The following is a 13,203-nucleotide window of genomic DNA, read 5'->3' on the forward strand; positions in this document are numbered from 1 at the left end:
TGTTCTTGATATCCTTGTTGAAAATCATTCAATCAAATATGTGAGGGTGTATTTTTGGGCTCTCCATTCTGGTCCATTGGTCTGTATGTCTATCTTTTTAATTAATTAATTGATTTTGGTTGCACTGGGTCTTAGTTGTGGCACGCAGGATTTTCATTGTGGCATGCGGGATATTTAGTTGTGGCATGTGGGATCTTTTAGTTGTGGCATGCGGGCCTCTTAGTTGCAGCATGCGAACTCTTAGTTGTGGCATGCATGTGGGATCTAGTTCCCTGACCAGGGATCGAACCTGGGCCCCCTGCATTGATAGCGCAGTGTCTTACCCACTGGACCACCAGTGAAGTCCCTGTATGTCTGTCTGTCTTTTTGCCAGTTCCATACTGTTTTGATTACTGTAGCTTTATAATATGTTTTGAAATCAGGACGTGTGACACTTCCAGCTTTACTCTTCTCTCTCAAGATTGTTTTGGCTATTTGGGGTCCTTTGAGATTCCATATGACTTTTAGGATAGTTTTGTCTATTTCTAAAAAAATGCCACTGGGATTTTGATAGGGATCATATTTAATCTGTAGGTCACTTTGGATAGTATGGATATTTAATGATATTAAGTCTTCCAATACATGAACATGGGATGTCTTTCCCTCTATTTGTGCCTTCTTCAATTTCTTTCAGCAATGGTTTGTCATTTTCAGTGTACAAGTCTTTTGCCAAGGACTTGATGTGAAGCCTAAGGTGTGGGGATGGCATGAGAGATCCCGGAGGCAACTCAGAATAGAGCTCCCTTCACTGCCCCTGGTTTGTGTCTGGAAATAAACACTTCACTGGTCAAGACGTTAGAGCAGCTGGCAGGAAATGAGCTGGTGTGTGACCCCTGTTACAGGCCTGTTTCTAGAGGGGTCTGAGTGTAAGCCTAGAGCACTGGGGAGGATGCTGAGCTTCAGTGGAGGTCAGAGAAACTTAACAACAATCAAGGATTGGGCTCCAGGGCCTGGAGCCAGAGAGGCCCTAAAGGAGCAAAACCAGCTACTTTGAGGTCAGGCAGCTCATCTGGAGGCCTCTCTGGGGAGTGTTGGGGCCAGAGAAGGGTGGGCCTTCCTCCTTCACTCAGGAGTCCAGGGACCAGATGGCTTGAGCAGGACCTGAGCAGAGCAGGGGGTAGGGGGCCAGAACAGGCTCCTGTGGGGGTCCCACAGTGGAGCTGAGAAGGGTCTCTCTGTCTTGTGTCTCACACTGGCCTGGCCTAGTGTCTAAACTATTGGGACTGAGGTGTAGCCAGGCTTTTCATTCTATGGGATGAGAACCTGGCTTATCTTGCCACATTAGGGTAAGGAAAGTAAAGCCACCTGGGTCAGCTTTTGTACTTCCTGTATATTTGGCTTTTCTTTCCATTTCAATTCCTAGTAAAGTTCCCTTTTGGAAAATAAAACAATTCTTTCTGTTTGTTCAATGTTAAAAGTTTTAAAAAACACGTTCTCATCCAAGGCTCATTTGGTCCTCCTTAACCCTGTGAGATAAGAATCATGATCCACATTTTACAGATGAAGACATGGAGGCTCAGAGAGGAGACGTGACTTAGTCAAAGACACACTGCTGGTGACCAGCAGACCTGCCACTCAGACCCCCTCTTTTACTAACTGTGAACTGCCCAAAGGGCAGAGGCTGTTGTCTGTGTCTTGGTCCCGAGAACTATGAAGGGTTAAGCCCTTTACAGGCCCTGTATGGTGGTTGTGGTTGCTTCTGCTGAGGACCCATTCATTCACTCATTCAGAAGGTAGTACTTTGTATGTGCCAGGCACAGTAGATACTGCAATAAAAAGAGGAGGAAAAATATGTTTCCTGATTTTATGGGGCTTTCAGTTTAGAGAAGACAATAAATAACCACGTGAAAACACAAACAAGTGGATAATTACAAATAGAGGTCAACTGCTAAGGGATCACGTTTACAGTAACTTTTTCTTCTTTTTGGCCACACCACATGGCTTGAGGACTCTTAGTTCCTTGACCACAGATTGAACCCAGGCCACGGCACTGAAAGTGCTGAGTCCTAACCACTGGACCACCAGGGAATTCCCTATGGTAATTTTAAACAAAGAAACTTGAATTTTAGTCTGGGAGTGGGGAATGTCATTATGGAAGTGACTCTTGAGTTGAAATCTGAAAGATGAGCAGAAGTTATCCAGGCAAAGGGAGGAAGGAGGGTGAGAGTGAAGTTGAGGGGAGGAAGTGCTACCTAGATAGAAGGACCATTATATGCAAAGGCTCTGTGGCAGGAAGGGGGCATGATGAGTTACCAGGGAAAGTTAAGTGTGGCTAAAACCCAAGAACAAGGTGGAGAGAGATACAAGGTGAGGCTGGAGGCGTGGGCAAGACCCTGAGGGACATGTTAAGGATTGGTAGCCGCTGAATGGTTTTTTCAGCAATGTGAATGTGTGTGTGTTTGTGTGCGCTTGAGTGTGCGACATGATCAGAGTTGCACTTTGAAAAATTTCACTTAAAATTCCATTTTGCAATAATGGAAAAGATTAAGAGAGGGGGTAGAGTTGGGACAGGGAGACCAGTGGAGAGGTAATTTAACAAATAATAGCAAATAATTGCTCATTGTTACTGAGTACTTACTCTATACCAGGCATTGTTCTATTTCACAGATATTAACTCCCTAATCCCCACAACCCAATGAAGTAAGTACTTTTGTTATCTCCATTTTACAGGAGAGGAAACTGAGGCACAGAGAAGTTACATAACTTGCCAGAGATCATAGAACTGGCAAGTGGTGGAACCCAGGCAGTCTGATTTGGGAGCTGCTGTTCTTAACTATGATTATCTCCTGAACTCGAGTGGAGAGAGCGCAGGTTCATTCATCCAGTCAACACGTGCTTATTTAGTGCTCACTACAAGCCAGGCACTATTCTATCTCTATGGAGCTTGGAGTCTAGTCAGGTGGAGATACGTGAGCAGCAAACAAACAAAGAAATCATATGATGTGTAAAGAAAAATAAAGCAGAGATGAAGAACAGTGAGTTCTGGGGAGTGGTGTGGTGGGGAAATGTGAGAAGTGGATGCGTTCATGAGAGATTTAGGGGGTAAAATAGTCAGGCCTTGATGGGCTGGACATGATGGATCAGGGAGCGGCAGGTGTGCATGTGACTCCCATATTTCTGGCTTGTGAAACCAAATACATGGTGGTACAATTTATTGCCACAGGGAAAACTGGAGGAGGCCCAGATTTGGGGCAGTAGGTGTGTGGATATTGCAATTTTAGTTTTAGACATCTTCTTGTGATAGTCACATGGTAATGTCAAAGAAGTAGTTGGATATACACATCAGAGTTCAGAGAGGAGGGCTGGATTGGCAGTTTGGGAGGCAGAAACATAGATGGAAACCTAAGCATTGGGCATGGATGAGCATGCCAAGGGATAGAGCATGGAGTGAGAAGAGAAGAGGTTGTGTCTAAAAAGCATCTGCAATTCTGACACCAATTCCAAGTCAATGTGTGAGATTTTTCCCCACGCCACCAAGCAATTCTCTGACACCAGCTGAGTCTCTTATAATTCAGCTCAATTCTGAAATTATCTACCTGGAGATAGCATCAGATCTACAGGTTAAGGGCTCAGTCCTACAAAACATCCCCCCGAATCCCCCCCCCATTTCAGATACCAATTGAACTTCTGCCTATAAATCAGAGGTTCCCACTATCTCCTCTTTGGGTGCTAGAGAAGAACTCTCTTCCCCAGATAGTCACATGGCCTCTCCCTCATCTGCTTCAGGTCTTTGGTCAAATGTCTCTCTCTCAGTGGAAACTTCCTTGACCACTTTATTTAAAATTGAACCTCTTGAGACTTCCCTGGTGGTCCAGTGGTTAAGACCACACGCTCCCAATGCAGGGGACTCGGGTTCGATCCCTGGTCAGGGAACTAGATGCCGCATGCTGCAACTAAGAGCCTGTGTGCCGCAACACAGATCCTGCGTACCGCAGCTAAGACCTGGTGCAGCCAAATAAATAAATTAAAAAAATAAATATTAAAAAAAAAAATTGAACCTCTCCACAGGCTGTTATACCCTATTCCTACTTCCTGCTTTATTTTTCCTCATGGCACTTGTGACCTCTAAAATACTATGTGTTTTACTTATTGTTTTTTTTTTAATTTTTATTGAAAAAAATTTTTATTATTAAAAAAATTTTATTTTATTTTATTTATTTTTGGCTGTGCTTGGTCTTTGTTGCTGTGCGCGGGCTTTCTTTAGTTGCGGTGAGTGGGGGCTACTCTGTTACTTTGCGCGGGCTTCTCACTGTGGTGGCTTCTTTTGTTGCGGAGCACGGGCTCTAGGTGTGTGGGCTTCAGTAGTTGTGGCATGCAGGCTCAGTAGTTGTGGCTCGTGGGCTCTAGAGCACAGGCTCAGTAGTTGTGGCACACAGGCTTCGTCACTCTGCGGCTGGTGGGATCTTCCCAGACCAGGGCTCGAACCCGTGTCCCCTGCATTGGCAGGCAGATTCTTAACCACTGCACCACCAGGTAAGTCCCTACTTATTGTTTATTGCAAGCACCACGAGGGAAGATTTCATTGTCTCTTTTGTTCACTGTAGCATCCCACAGTGCCTAGCACATAGTAAGTGTAAATTCATATAACATTGTTCAAAATAGAGTCATGCCTGTCAAGGGCCACTATCAAGTCTCTTTCAGACACCCAAGGACTGGAAAACTTCTGAAGACAAAAAGTTACAGATTCTCAGAGAAAACACACCCCGTAGAAGCACATCCAATTTCGATACAACTCTGGACCAAAATAGATATGAACCCACCCCCTCTTTCCTGCACCTTGCCCTTTGAAGCCCACTGAAAGACTCAAACCCCCAGCCTTTGGGGCTAATGCCACTCTATGCGTCTGGCCTCTTTCCTCCCTCAGAAAGTGAATAACTTTCTCTTTTTCCCTTGTTAATCCTTCTGTGAATTCTTTCACAACCCGTGTTGGCTCACCTAACAGTAAGTACTCAATATTTGTTGAATAAATGAACTTCCACATGGATGTCTCACAGTATATGAAACTGACCAAGTCCAAAAACAAACTCCTGGTTTTCCCTCCAAATCCACATCCTCAACCCCACCTTCCCATATTAACGGCGCTACCATCTGCTCAGCCGTACAAGTCAAATCCAGAAGTTTTCTTGGGTCTTCCTTACCTCTCACTCCCCATACCTCACTGATCAGCAAGTCCTATTGGTTCTACCTCAAAAATAAACCTCAAATCTTTTCACTTCTTTTCCTCTCTAATGCCCTTCCCATCATTTCAAAACCATCACCATCTCCCCCCACTGCAAGGGCCAATCTTCTCTGCTTCCCACAAGTCCTGCCTTGATCCATTCCTGAAATTACTGCCAAGGTCATCTTTTCTGTTTCTTCTAAAAGAATGCCCATGACCCATATCCATTAGCAGCAGCCACAACAGCAACAAATTAAGCAGCAAAATACAGAGAAGAAAGAAAAAAATTAATCACTATCCCACCACCCAGAAATAAGCATTAACATTTGTTGAATACCATTTGGCTCTCTATCAGTATAGACAGCTAGAGAGACTGATAGATAGACTTACAGAAAAAACAGTGACAAAAATGGGACCACAATACATGTTATTTATAATAAAAAGTACTCTTTAGGTTTTACTTGTAGATAACAAAAGGGAAAAATGGAAAATGAACAAATTACTAAATTTTATGAAATAAATCTCGTGGTGAAAAATAAATTATTTTTCATCATGAGAAATATTAGCTTGTAAAAGAGTCAGAGATAAAAAACAACTCCTCACCACCTACCAGAAGGATGAGGAAAACAGTATATTTACACTTATTCCCATTTCCCCTGCCCCAATCTACCAATTTCTGATAGTTATATTAGTTAATTTTAAAATGTCGACGTATACAGTATTCACATTCTGTTTTGTAAACATGATTTCCAATGCAAGTTTGGTCTTAGTTCTAGTTCTGTGAATTCAGCTCTCACAAACAGACCTTTTAGCCTGGCTTCTTCATTCCGGCATCCTTTATTTGAGTCATTATTTGGTTGGTTGGATTTCAAAGGGCTCTTGGCTTCTGTATTCCCTGAGTTTTTTCAGCTTGAGACTGTTGCTGCTTGGCAGGGCATAAAATTCTCAGGTCATACATTCTTTCTCTCTGTGCCCTGTAGACATGGCTCCTCTGTTTGCTGCCATTGTGAGTTCCATGGGAAAATCTCAGGCTAACTGGATTTTCCTACCTTGTCTGTGGCTGGCTTTCCTTCCATGGATGCTCTCTCTTCTTTTCTTTCTTTTTCTTTTCCTACTATTTTAATGTTGAAATTTTTCAAGCATACAGAAGAGTATAGAAAATAGCACATTATCCGGTCATAAGCTTTGTTGAATTTAAAAAATATTTGCTTTAGATCCCTTAAAACAAACAAAATTTACAGATCTAGGTGAAGGCCTCCACATGCAATCCTATATTGCACGGGCCCTCTCCACAGCTGTAGTCACTGTTGGGAGGAGGAAATTTTCCTCTGTGCTTCTGGGTTCTTCTGGCTGGTCTAAGAATTAAATTGACATGAGACAGATTAACAGGAGAAAATCAAACAGAAGGTTAATGAGATGTATACATGGGCGAGACCTAGGAAAACTAAGTAACTCACCAAAATGGTCAAAACCCTCACCTTAAATACCATCTTCAGCTAAAGACAAAAGGAATTTTGGGGTAGTTGTTTGGAGCTTCAAAGGAGAGGAAGACAATTCAGTAAGAGATAGAGAAGCAAATATTTTGTAAATAAATATTTGCTGGGCCATGCAGAGACAATCAGACACTAGTGGACTCTGATCTCTCCCTACCACACCTAGCCTATATTCTTTGCAGGTAGCTCTGGTGATAGCTTTATTCTGGCTTTTATCCAAATTCTTTAGGCAGCAAAGGGGACGTTAATAGAAAGACTTCCTGAGTCTTATGTTTCTTAAAATTAAATTATTCTTCAAGCCAAAGAGACACATTTTGGGGTGGCAAATTTTGCTCCTGAATTATGAGTTTATAGTTTTTTACCACTATCCTGAATTATGCGTTTATGATTCCCTTGATTAAAAAAAAAATTTTGATCACATGTGTACATATTCCTAAGCAATATGTTATTTAGTATTGCATGCTTTTGCGATTTACATAAATAGTACCATAACGCGTGGATTCTTCTGCAACTTCCTCTCTTGTTTTATCCATATTGATGAAGTTCATTCATTTACATTACTGTGTCATATTTCATTGTTTAAATACGCTCTAGGGCTTCCCTGGTGGCGCAGTGGTTGAGAGTCTGCCTCCCGATGCAGGGGACATGGGTTTGTGCCCCCGGTCCGGGAAGATTCCACATGCTGCAGAGCGGCTGGGCCCGTGAGCCATGGCCGCTGAGCCTGCACATCCGGAGCCTGTGCTCCGCAATGGGAGAGGCCACAATAGGGAGAGGCCCGCGTATCGCAAAAAAAAAAAAAAGCTCTAATTTATTTCTCTATACTGTTGATGAACAGTAGGGTTGTTTTCATTTTTTTTCTGTTTCTTTTAAAACTATTTTATTATCTATTAATTAAAATTATTATTGTATTATAGTAAGAAAACATAATCTGTGTAATAATGATTCTTTGAAATTTATTGAGACTTCTTTTGTGTCCTAGAGCTTATTCAATATTACATGATCCACATGTGCTAGAAAAAAATGTTTATGTTCTCTTTGTTGGGTGTAGGTTTCTCTATATATACCAACTGGTTTGAATTTACCAATAACATTATTCAGCTATTTTATATTTCTGCTTTTTTTTTGTCTCCTTGATCAGTTTCTGAGAAGAGTGCATTACAATTTCTAACCATAATTTATTTATTTCTTCCAGAAGTTTTGTTAGCTGTTGCTTTATATATTTTGAGGCTATATTATTGGTGTTTTAATGTTCATGATGTTTGTATTTTCTTGTATTATGTTCCTCTTGTCTCATAGTTTTTCATCTTGAATTCTCTTTTATCAAATATCAAAATTACTTCCCTGATATTTCTTATGCTTTATATTTCCCTGGTGTATTTTCTCCTGTTCTTTTATTTAAAATATTTAAAATTTAAACATTTAATACATTTTTCTTTTAAATGTTTCTCTTGTATGCAACATATTGCTGAAACAAATTTTAAACCCAACTTGGGAATCTTTGTCTTTTAACAAGTATGTTTATTTTGTTCATCTTTATTACAGATTCCTTTATGGTATTAGGACTTATTCTGACATTTTAATTTTCTGTATACTGTGCCTTTTTTGTCGTTTTTTTCTTTCTTGCTTTCCAACGGATGGAGCCAACTTTCTTCTTATATTTTAAAAGTTATATATTCTGGGTGAGAGGGAGGGAGAGGCAAGAGGGAAGACATATGGGAACATATGTTTATGTATGACTGATTCACTTTGTTATACAGCAGAAACTAACACACCATTGTAAAGCAATTATACCCCAATAAAGATGTTAAAAAAAAAGTTATATATTCTATGTTTTTACAATGTTGTGATTGCTTTAATTTAACTCCAGGTTCCTCCTTAGAATAATTTCTAAATGTATCATTCATTTTGTATTTCCCTTAATAGCAAAAGTACTTTTTCACACCCTCATATCCTTTTAGTCTTGCCCTTTCCTCTCTCTTCTCTCATCATCTTGACAGTTCTTAAAATTCAGGTTGATTCTTCTTTTGTGTAATTCCCCAACCAAAGGCTAGCTGTCTTGTCCCTCAAGTACTTTTCCTCAAGCCGATAATAAAATTTTGTGCCAAGTCCTTTTTTTGCAAATATAACCTGCAGCAACTGGAGACGCTGCTCTCCACCCAACCATTTCATTCTCTCTCTCTCTCTCTCTCCCTTGCCCTTTGGCTTTTAAAAATAATCAGTTTTATTATATTATTTAACCAGTTTTACTCCCCATGTCTCAGGCATCATCCTCATTTCTCTCTTCTTATTTGAGTACTTTCTCTAAGAGTGTTGTTTCCTTTAAAAAAATAAATTTATTTATTATTTTTGGCTGTGTTGGGTCTTTGTTGCTGCACGCGGGCTTTCTCTAGTTGTGGTGAGCAGGGGTTACTCTTTGTTGCAGTGCGCAGGCTTCTCATTGCGGTGGCTTCTCTTGTTGCAGAGCATGGGCTCTAGGCGCGCAGGCTTCAGTAGTTGTGGGACGAGGTCTCAGTAGTTGTGGCTTGCAGGCTCTACAGTGCAGGCTCAGTAGTTGTGGTGCACAGGATTAGTTGCTCCATGGCATGTGGGATCTTCTCGGACCAGGTCTCAAACCCGTGTCCCCTGCATTGACAGGCGGATTCTTAACCACTGTGTCACCAGGGAAGTCCCGAAGAGTGTTTTTTTTTTTTTTTTTTTTTTGCGGTACGCAGGCCTCTCACTGTTGTGGCCTCTCCCGTTGCGGAGCACAGGCTCCAGACGCACAGGCTCAGCGACCATGGCTCACGGGCCCAGCTGCTCCACGGCATGTGGGATCTTCCCGGACCGGGGCACGAACCCGTGTTCCCTGCATCGGCAGGCAGACTATCAACCACTGTGCCACCAGGGAAGCCCCCGAAGAGTGTTTTTAATGTTGGTCTTTTTCCTGAGGCCTACTATGCCTGAGGATTTTTTTTTTTTTTGGCTGTGCCAGGCTGCTTGTGGGATCCTATTTCCCCCACCAGGGATTGAACCCGGCCCCAGGCAGCGGAAGAGCAGTCCCAACCCCTGGACCACCAGGGCTTAATACCCTCACATTTGAATGACTATTTGGCTATATGTAAGATTTCTTTCAACGTTTAAAAACATTGCTACTTTGTCTTCTTGCATCTAGTGTTTCTGTTGAGAAGTCTGATGCAGTTTGATTTTTGTTCCTTTGTATTTCTTTTGGAGATATTTAGAATTTTATCTGATTTGATACACTTAAATTTCAGTATGAGTCTAAATGTGTTTTTCCCCCTCCTTAGTTACCCCAGTTAGCACTCTGTGAGCCATTTCAAGCTGAGAACTTTCACCTTACTCTAACTCTCAGAAACGTATTACCATATTTCTTCAGCTATTCCCCCCTACCTTTTTTTCTTCCTCTCTTTGGGGAATCCTATTATCCTGATCTCACACTTTTATTCTCTATGTCATTTAGCTCCTTTTGAAGTATTCTCTCTTTAATCTTTTCTTCTGCCCTCTGGGAGATTTTCTCAGTCTGATCTCCCAGTTCACTCATTTGTTCTCCAGCTGTATCCATCCTTTATTTTTTCCACTTGTTGTGTTCTTAATGTCAACAAATACATTTTTTATATTTGATATGTCTACTCGGTTCTTTTTTTATGACCTCTTGTTCTTATTTCTATCAGTTGTTCTTTATCTTTTTGAGGCTATTTATTATCTTATTTTAATTTCTTCGTTCATCAGTTTCAACAATTCTACTTCAAATGGTTTAGCTTGCTCTTATTATGTCATTATAATAGCTATATACCTCAGGTTCTGATTATTTTGGCTTGTAAGTACATGTTTCCTGGGCTGGGGTGGGGTTTGTTCTCAGTTATTGTGTCTGGTGATGGGTATTGGGGCCCTCAGTGTGGACAGCCAGAGACACCAGAGAACTAGGGTCACTATTCTCTTTGCTGTCACTCTACTAGGCAACATTCTGGGAAGGGCTATGCCTTCGAACTCTAAAACACAGCTCTGGGAAGAGGCAGTCCCTTTAGGTCGTAATCCTCCAGCTCTGGGGATTTGCAGGAGGGGGCTTTGCTGCCCCAGGTCAGCCCACACCTATGTTCAGCTGCTTCTTATCCCAACAGGGCTTTTATGCTGCACTGTTTGTAGTCAGCTGTCAGGGTTCTTGTTTTTCCATGGAGACAATCATATCATCTTGTTATTTTTTCCTAATCCTTAGACCTTAAGAAAAATGGCCATACACTTCAGTTTAACGTTGAGTGAAGTGATAATAGTGGGAATCATTTCCTTGTTCTTGACTTTAATAAGAATGATTTAGGGACTTCCCTGGTGGCGCAGTGGTTAAGAATCTGCCTGCTAATATAGTGGACACAGGTTCGAGCCCTGGTCGGGGAAGATCCCACATGCCGCGGAGCAGCTAAGCCCATGCGCCACGACTACTAAGCATGCTCTCTAGAGCCCGTGTGCCACATCGACTGAGCCCACGTGCCACAACTACTGAAGCCTGCACACCTAGATCCCATGCTCCGCAAAAAAAGGAGCCACAACAGTGAGAAGCCTGCGCACCACAACAAAGAGTAGCCCCTGCTCGCCGCAACCAGAGAAAGCCCGTTTGCGGCAACGAAGACCCAATGCAGCCAAAAATAAATAAATAAATTTATATTTAAAAAAAAAATAATTTAAGTCATTTACTATTGAGAATAAAATTGAACTAAGTTTTTGATAGATGCCCTTTGTTGGTCAAGATATTTCTTTTCCATTCCTAGATTACTAAGAGTTTCATTATGAATGGGTATTGAATTTATTCTGGCATCTCTTGAGATAATCATATAATTTTAATTTTTAATCTGTTAGTGGGGTGACTTACATTAATACATTTGCTAATGTTAAAACCATCTCTGCATTCATGATGTTGACCCAACTTAGGCAGGATGTATTTTTCTTAAGTATAATGATGGAGTCCATTTGCTAATAGTTTACTGAGGATTTTGTATCTGTAAGCATAATTGAGATTGGTTTCTAACTTTCCTTTCTCGTATGGTACATTTCTGGTGTTCACATGTAGGGTGATTTACTTAGTACACAGATTTGGCTGTGTATAACAAATACCAAAAATAGCAGAGGCAAGTAGGAAGAAGTTGACTGCTTTGTCACGTACTGTCTGGAGGTTTGTGGTCTAGGGCTAGTTTGGGGGTTCTGCCCAGCTATCCCTGGTTTGTGTGGTCCAAATGGCTCATCTGTATTCTAAACAGCAGTGAAAGAACAGCATGTTCTCTGCCATTAAGGGCATGAATCAGAAATTGCATCTATCTCTGTTACCGGCCAGAGCTGGAATCAAACTCAGATTTGGCTCAAAAGTCAATGTTCGAGAGACAAGGGTTGGTGGAAAAAGATGCTTTATACAGGAAGCTGGCAACCTGGGAAGATGGTGGACTAGTGCCCCCCAAACCATCTCCAAGTTGCCAGTTAGAGGGAAAAGGATTTTATAGGAAAAAACTGGGAAGATTCAGGGGTGTGCAGGCAGGGGCTATTTGCCGAACAGTAACAGTCAACTCTGACAATCATCTCAGAACTGGTCATGCAGTGATCTGGTCAGCATCATCTTGATTGTTTTAAGAACAGTCAATCTATAGCTCCAGGGTTGCTTTGTTCCCATTTCCTTGAGGCCAGTTTCTGGAATTAGGCAAGCCATAGATTTAGTACTGCTCAGGATAGAGCCGCTTATATCATGGCTATAGTCTGGTTACCATGTAGTTAGCTTTTTCCCTCTGGTGGTGGTTTTAGTAACTGCAAAACAACTCAGGAATGTGCATCAGACTCTGTTCTCTATGTCCTTCAGGGAGGAGTGAGCGATTCTGTGACTGCCATGTGGCTGACCTGTTTAAATTGTTACCAGTTCTCCTGGCCAAACTGTTATCTTTTATTACTATATGTTCCCATTCTTTCAATCCTTGACTCTTGAGCCTGCATTTTGTGACTCATGGGAGGCCTTGGAGACCAAAGCTTTTCTACAAATAAGAGGCAGGAGGAGGACATGGTGGTGTGTGGGAGGTCTGTCCGGGGATGTGTCCATAATGTCCTGCTCAGTAACATCACTTCTGTTTACTTCTCTAGGCCAGAGCTCAGTCATGTGGCTACTCCTAGATGCAAGGAAGGCTGGGGAGTGTGGCCTTTATTTGAACTTAAAAGTACAGGTTCTTTTGCTATGAGAGACAAGAGAATAGGTAATGGCACAACCAGCAGTCTTTACTGCAAAGCTTATTTCGTATCTGCCACATAAAATAAGCTGGGCACTCTTTCCTTTTTTTCTAGAAATATAAGTTTGTATAAGATTTTTTTTCTTGGCTATTTGATAAACTTGCCTGCAAAAATCATTTGGATCAGTTTTGTTTATTTATTTATTTGTGGTACGCGGGCCTCTCACTGTTGTGACCTCTCCCATTGCAGAGCACAGGCTCCGGATGCACAGGCTCAGCGGCCATGGCTCATGGGACCAGCCACTCCGCGGTATGTGGGATCTTC

General features: G+C 41.7%; 1 non-coding gene across 1 annotated transcript; it reads right to left on the bottom strand.

The window, feature by feature from the left end:
• Nucleotides 1–268: 268 nt before the first annotated feature.
• On the bottom strand, nt 269–341 carry TRNAD-AUC (transfer RNA aspartic acid (anticodon AUC)). Its single transcript has one exon. It is a non-coding gene; the product is annotated as a tRNA-Asp (tRNA).
• Between the last annotated feature and the right edge of the window lie 12,862 nt (nt 342–13,203).

This window comes from Lagenorhynchus albirostris, chromosome 2 (genome assembly GCF_949774975.1).
Source record: "Lagenorhynchus albirostris chromosome 2, mLagAlb1.1, whole genome shotgun sequence".
Taxonomy (NCBI): Eukaryota; Metazoa; Chordata; class Mammalia; order Artiodactyla; family Delphinidae; genus Lagenorhynchus; species Lagenorhynchus albirostris.